Source organism: Arachis ipaensis, chromosome B6 (genome assembly GCF_059453495.1).
Source record: "Arachis ipaensis isolate K30076 ecotype BB chromosome B6, ASM5945349v1, whole genome shotgun sequence".
In the NCBI taxonomy this organism is placed as follows: Eukaryota; Viridiplantae; Streptophyta; class Magnoliopsida; order Fabales; family Fabaceae; genus Arachis; species Arachis ipaensis.
The window spans coordinates 11,684,221-11,691,301 of record NC_142441.1 but is presented as its reverse complement, the minus strand read 5'-3'; the positions used below and the strand labels follow the sequence as shown (position 1 = coordinate 11,691,301).

Sequence of the window (7,081 nt, the reverse complement as noted above, 5' to 3'; positions counted from 1 at the left end):
TTAAAATTTTTGAATTTTAACTTTAATTTTAAATAAAAAACAAAAATATTTTTATTTTATTTTATTTAATTTTCGAATTCTTCCCTCTCTCATCTCCTTCTCTCTTCTACTCAAAAATTCGAACCCACTCTTCTCCTCTGTGTTCAAATTTTTATCTTTTTCTTCTTCTATTCTTCTCTTCTTATACTCACATAAGGAATCTCTATACTGTGACATAGAGGATTTCATATTTTCTTTTCTGTTCTCTTCTTTTTCATATGAGCAGGAACAAGGATAAGAACATTCTTGTTGAAGTTGATCCTGAACCTGAAAGGACTCTGAAGAGGAAGCTAAGGGAAGCTAAAGCACAACTCTCTGGAGAAAATCTGACAGAAATTTTTGAAAAAGAAGGAGACATGGCCGAAAATAATAACAATGGTGGAGATGCAAGGAAGATGCTTGGTGACTTTACTGCACCAAATTCCAACTTGCATGGAAGAAGCATCTCAATCCCTGCCATTAGAGCAAACAATTTTGAGCTAAAGCCTCAATTAGTTTCTCTGATGCAACAGAATTGCAAGTTTCATGGACTTCCATCAGAAGATCCTTTTCAGTTCTTAACTGAATTCTTGCAGATCTGTGATACTGTTAAGACCAATAGGGTTGATCCCGAGGTCTACAGGCTTATGCTTTTTCCGTTTGCTGTAAGAGACAGAGCTAGAATATGGTTGGACTCTCAACCTAAAGATAGGCTGAACTCTTGGGATAAGCTGGTCACGGCTTTCTTAGCCAAGTTCTTTCCTCCTCAAAAGCTTAGCAAGCTTAGAGTGGATGTTCAAACCTTCAAATAGAAAGAAGGTGAATCCCTCTATGAAGCTTGGGAGAGATACAAGCAACTGACCAAAAAGTGTCCTTCTGACATGCTTTTAGAATGGACCATCCTGGATATATTCTATGATGGTCTGTCTGAATTATCTAAGATGTCATTGGACCATTCGGCAGGTGGATCCATTCACCTAAAGAAAACGCCTGCAGAAGCTCAGAAACTCATTGAATGGTTACAAATAACCAGTTCATGTACACTTCTGAAAGGAATCCTGTGAGTAATGGGACGCCTCAGAGGAAGGATGTTCTTGAAATTGATACTCTGAATGCCATATTGGCTCAGAATAAAATATTGACTCAGCAAGTCAATATGATTTCTCAAAGTCTGAATGGATTGCAAGCTGCATCCAACAGTACTAAAGAAGCATCTTCTGAAGAAGAAGCTTATGATCCTGAGAACCCTGCAATAGCAGAGGTAAATTACATGGGAGAACCCTATGGAAACACCTATAATCCCTCATGGAGAAATCATCCAAATTTCTCATGGAAGGATCAACAAAATCCTCTACAAGGCTTTAATAATGGTGGAAGAAACAGGTTTAGTAATAGCAAGCCTTTTCCATCATCCACTCAGCAACAGACAGAGAATTATGAGCAGAATCCATCTAGCTTAGCAAATATAGTCTCTGATCTATCTAAGGCCACTCTAAGTTTCATGAATGAAACAAGGTCCTCCATTAGAAATTTGGAGGCACAAGTGGGCCAGCTGAGTAAAAGAGTCACTGAAACTCCTCCTAGTACTCTCCTAAGCAATACAGAAGAGAATCCAAAAAGAGAGTGCAAGGCCATAACCTTACTTGGTGTGGCCGAACCCAGAGAGGAGGAGAAGGACGTGAATCCTAGTGAGGAAGACATCCTGGGACGTTCACTGACCAATAAGGAGTTTTCCTTTGAGGAACCAAAGGAATCTGAGGCTCATCTAGAGACCATAGAGATTTCATTAAACCTCCTTTTACCATTCATGAGCTCTGATGACTATTCTTCCTCTGAAGAGGATGAAGACATCAGTGAAGAACAGGTTGCTAAATATCTAGGAGCCATCATGAAGTTGAATGCCAGTTTATTTGGTAATGATACTTGGGAGGATGAACCCCCCCCCCTTGTTCACCAATGAACTCAGTGCATTGATAAGGCAGACATTGCCTCAGAAGAAACCGGATCCCGGAAAGTTCTTCATACCTTGTACCATAGGCACCATGACCTTTGAGAAGGCTCTGTGTGACCTTGGGTCAAGGATAAACCTCATGCTACTCTCTGTAATGGAGAAACTGGAAATCTTTGAGGATAAAGTAGCTGTGTTCAAGAATCAACATACTGAACTAGGAGAAACCTCATGCCACTCTCTGTAATGGAGAAACTCGGAATCTTTGAGTAATGCCACGACCAAGACTCATAAAGTAGTTGTGTTCAAGAATCAACATATTGAACTAGGAGAATCAATAACACTATCTGAATTCTGAGTTCCTATAGATGCCAATCATTCTGAACTTCAAGGGATAAAGTGAGATGCCGAAACTGTTCAGAGGCAAAAAGCTACTAGTCCCGCTCATCTAATTGGAGCTAAGTTTCATTGATATTTTGGAATTTATAGTATATTCTCTTCTTTTTATCCTATTTGATTTTCAGTTGCTTGGGGACAAGCAACAATTTAAGTTTGGTGTTGTGATGAGCGGATAATTTATATGCATTTTGGCATTGTTTTTACATAGTTTTTAGTATGATTTGATTAGTTTTTAGTATATTTTTATTAGTTTTTAAATAAAAATCATATTTCTGGACTTTACTATGAGTTTGTGTATTTTTCTGTGATTTCAGGTATTTTCTGGCTGAAATTGAGTCACTTGAGCAAAAATCAGATTCAGAGGCTAAAGAAGGACTGCAGATGTTGTTGGATTCTGACCTCCCTGCACTCAAAGTGGATTTTCTGGAGCTACAGAAATCCAAATGGCGCAATCTTAATTGCGTTGGAAATTAGACATCTAGGGCTTTCCAGAAATATATAATAGTCTATACTTTGCCCAAGTTTAGATGATGCAAACTGGCGTTCAACGCCAGCTTTCTGCCCTATTCTGGCGTTAAACGCCAAAAATAGGTTGCAAAGCAGAGTTAAATGCCAAAAATAAGTTACAAACTGGCGTTTAACTCCAAGGAAGACATCTACATGTGAAAGCTTCAATGCTCAGCCCAAGCACACACCAAGTGGGCCCGAAAGTGGATTTCTGCATCATTTACTTAATTCTGTAACCCTAGTAACTAGTTTAGTATAAATAGAACTTTTTACTATTGTGTTAAGAGTCTTTTTGACCACCTTTAGGGTCTTGGTTATTCTGGTTCCCCCTCTGGGGCCGAAGCCAATGAACACTATTATCATTTATGTATTTTCAACGGTGGAGTTTCTACACACCATAGATTAAGGTGTGGAGCTCTACTGTTCCTCATGAATTAATGCAAAGTACTATTGTTTTTCTATTCAATTCAAGCCTATTTCTTCTCTAAGATATTCATTCGCACACAAGAACATGATGAATGTGATGATTATGTGATGCTCATCATCATTCTCACTTATGAACGCGTGCGTGACAAACACTTCCGTTCTACATGCAAACAAGCTTGAATGCATATCTCTTAGCCTCCTGATCTATGATTAGAGTCTTCGTGGTATAGGCTAGAATTATTGGCGGCCATTCTTGAGATCCGGAAAGTCTAAACCTTGTCTGTGGTATTCCGAGTAGGATCTGGGAAGGGATGGCTGTGACGAGCTTCAAACTCGCGAGTGCTGGGCGTAGTGACAGACGCAAAAGAATTACTGAATCCTATTCCAGCATGATCGAGAATCGACAGATGATTAGCCATGCGGTGACAGCGCATTTGGACCATTTTCACTGAGAGGACGGGATGTAGCCATTGACAACGGTGATGCCCAACATACAGCTTGCCATAGAAAGGAGTATGAAGGATTGGATGAAGGCAGTAGGAAAGCAGAGATTCAGAAGGAACAACGCATCTCCATACGCTTATCTGAAATTCTTGCCAATGAATTACATAAGTATCTCTATCCTATTTTACGTTTTAATTAAAACTCTATAACCATTTGAATCCACCTGATTGAGATTTACAAGGTGACCATAGCTTGCTTTAAGCCGACAATCTCCGTGGGATCGACCCTTACTCATGTAAGGTTTATTACTTGGACGACCCAGTGCACTTGCTGGTTAGTTGTGCGAGATTATGAAAAAGAACTAAGATTAAGAATATGCGTATTAAGTTTTTAGCGCCGTTACCAAGGAATGAACGATCACGATTTTGTGCACCATCAGCCTCCACCTCCACCTCTGGCTGGGGACCAGACCAGCGCTGGTCCCTGCTCCTAGAGCGTAGGTGTTCCCTAACACCTCCTCCTGGGAAGGCTTAGATTGAACTTCAACTTCAACATCGTCCTGGGGAGGAACCTCGTTGGCGGGGGTGGCAGAATCATCGTCACTCTCGTCAGTGAGGAAGGTGTTGAACAAGGCATCAAGCCCAACCTGCTCGCCAGTCATTGACACTGCAACAACAAAGAAAGAGCTCGTTAGCTAGGAAAACAGTTAATCAACAGCGCAGGAAATAAAAACGGCTACACGGCTACTCATGAATGTAACTCTTAGGCATACCCCGATCACCCATCAGGAGATGGGAGTTGACGATATTCTTCCCAAAAACAGCCAGCAGTACGTCGGCAACCCTCTTATTAACAGGAGACAACCCCATATATGTCACCTTAGTGAAAGCATTAGCCCTAGCACCAAAGCTTCAGTAAGTCAGAATGTGACGTTCCCCCTCCAGGGTCAGCCAAAAGGGGTGCCGACCTTCAGCCGGGCAAACTTTGAAGTATTTATCCTTGAATCCATGGTAAGAATCCTCAAACAAGCCGAAGATCCCTTCAACCCTGAGCTGCCCGGAAGGACATGAAACCTTTTTTGGTCCTCCCCTCTTTGGAAGGGTTTGTTAAAGTAAAAAGACAAAGAAACACCTCGACTGAGGCCGGCAGCTCTAGAAACTCGCACACCATCTCGAAACAGCGGATGGAGGCCCAGCTGTTCGGATGCAATTGAGATGGCGCCATCTCACACCGGTTGAGCAGCGCCATTTAGAAAGGAGAAAAGGGGATGCGAACCCCCAGGTGTGTAAACATGGCTTTGTAGAACCAGATCCAATCGGGAACCTGGGGAGAGTGTAAGTTCAATTGAAATATCCTTTCCTGTTCGGCGAGAACGAAAGCCTCATGGTTACTATCCTCGTCTCCTCCCCCGCAAAGGTATTATGCGTCGGAACTCCGTGAGCTCCTCCAAAGACATCTGATTCGAGGTTTCCTTGACATCTGAGGTCACCCACGCGTATCGGTCGTAGGGCGCCGGTCTCACGACCCTTATAACGGGACGCTGGGCCATACCTACAGTGGGGCACCACTCAAAATCAGTCTAAGAGGTCGGGTTACTGGCACTACTGCCAGAAAGCTTCAATACCACTACCAGAAACTACAGTTTTTCTATTCAGTAACTACAACCATCAAAATGAAGCCTAAATAAGCAAAAAGCAAAGTCCTAGAATGGTAACCCCCTAACGTATCTACCTAATACTAAACACCAGTGAACGCACAATTCAACCCAATGTATAACACGCATGCAAAACCAGGAAGATAAGTGACACAACATCAAATATAAGAAAAGGAAAAGATGAAGCTTACCAAGGTAATAGTGATCGAAGGGGGCGGCAAAAAACCAAGGAAGATTTGGGCAAATTAGTGGCCTGCAGTGAAGAACTTGGGAAGAGAAAGGAGAAAGCAAGGGAAACGCGATGGCTGTAAAACGAAACTGGAATGAAACTGAAAGGAAACTGAAAAGAAAACCAACCCTGAGAAGCGCGAAGGGCAGGGGTAGAATAGTCATTTTTCGCAGGGTTTTGAATCACCATTAAGAATAATAAATGCTCGGCGTGAAGAACGAGGCGAGAAAAATGCTCCCCTACAACGAAGAATCCCACACACGCCAAAGGCGCATCCTGCCCACAAGCGACCGACGAGGTGACGATGAATGAGAGAGAGCACAAGAACATGCCAGCAACGACGCTCACGGCCCTAGCTGGCGTGTTGGGGGCACTGCTACGGCCCAACCCAGCTGGCCCATTAACCAACCCACCCCAAGAAGGTCCCGCCCTGAGCGGTCGGACTGGCGGGTGTCACCCTCCCGGTTTGTGACCCTGACACGCGCCCTTGCTGCCAGCTGCATGACAGCTGTGGGGAAGGAAGATTCCTGGAAGGAGACCTTTCCTGTGGGGCCCATTCTACTGACAGGGTATATATGGGGAAGGTCCTACCCCTCCCCTCAGGTACGTCACCATATCCCTTACTCATAATCCGCCTGCACACTTTTTGACTTGAGCGTCGGAGTGTTCTTACAGGTGGCACGCCCTGCCTCGCAAAGATCTCGAGAAGTTGGTTACGCCCGCAGCTCACTCCGCCAACCCAGACCAAGGCTGATTCCCACCTTCACACCTAGGAGACACCCTCGACCCGTTCGGGACACGACCAGCCGGACATTCGGCGTTCATTTTTTTTAATCTAGTGTTAAGTGTATCAATTCTATTATAGTTATTAATCATTTTTGTTAATTTTTTTTCTAAATTTATGATTAAAATAACAATTATAAATATTAATAATTAAATAAATCATTTTATTATAATTATTTAAGTTTTATTCTCAAAATTAAAAATGTACTATTTTTTTTAATAATTTTTTATTTATGTTATCCGTATATATTAATCGTTTAGCTAATAGTTTTGTTATTTGTAGGATATATTTATTTATTTTGTTTAAATAATTTTAAAATTTTTCTTATTTAAGTATACATATATATTAAGTCACATATGTTAATTATTTTTTTATTTTTTGATTATGAATTTTTTATTGAGCCTACAATCATTCAATGAATTTGTTATTCTGTTAATATTATTATACACGTAATGATCTTTATAAATTATAGTAATTTTTTTATTTATGTATATGTATATATTAATTGTTTAGTTAATAATTTTCTTATTCTTAGAATATATTTATTTTGTTAAATAATTTTAAATATTTTCTTATTTAGTTTATACATATATATTAATTGTATGCAAACATATTTAAGTCGCATAAATTAATTATTTTCTTATGATGATTATTTCTTTTTGAGCCTACAAT

At 40.8% G+C, this 7,081-nt stretch overlaps 1 non-coding gene across 1 annotated transcript; it reads right to left on the bottom strand.

Moving 5' to 3' along the window:
* Positions 1-797: 797 nt before the first annotated feature.
* LOC148554624 (small nucleolar RNA R71) lies at positions 798-905 on the bottom strand. Its single transcript, XR_015887739.1, has one exon. It is a non-coding gene; the product is annotated as a small nucleolar RNA R71 (small nucleolar RNA).
* Positions 906-7,081: the final 6,176 nt, after the last annotated feature.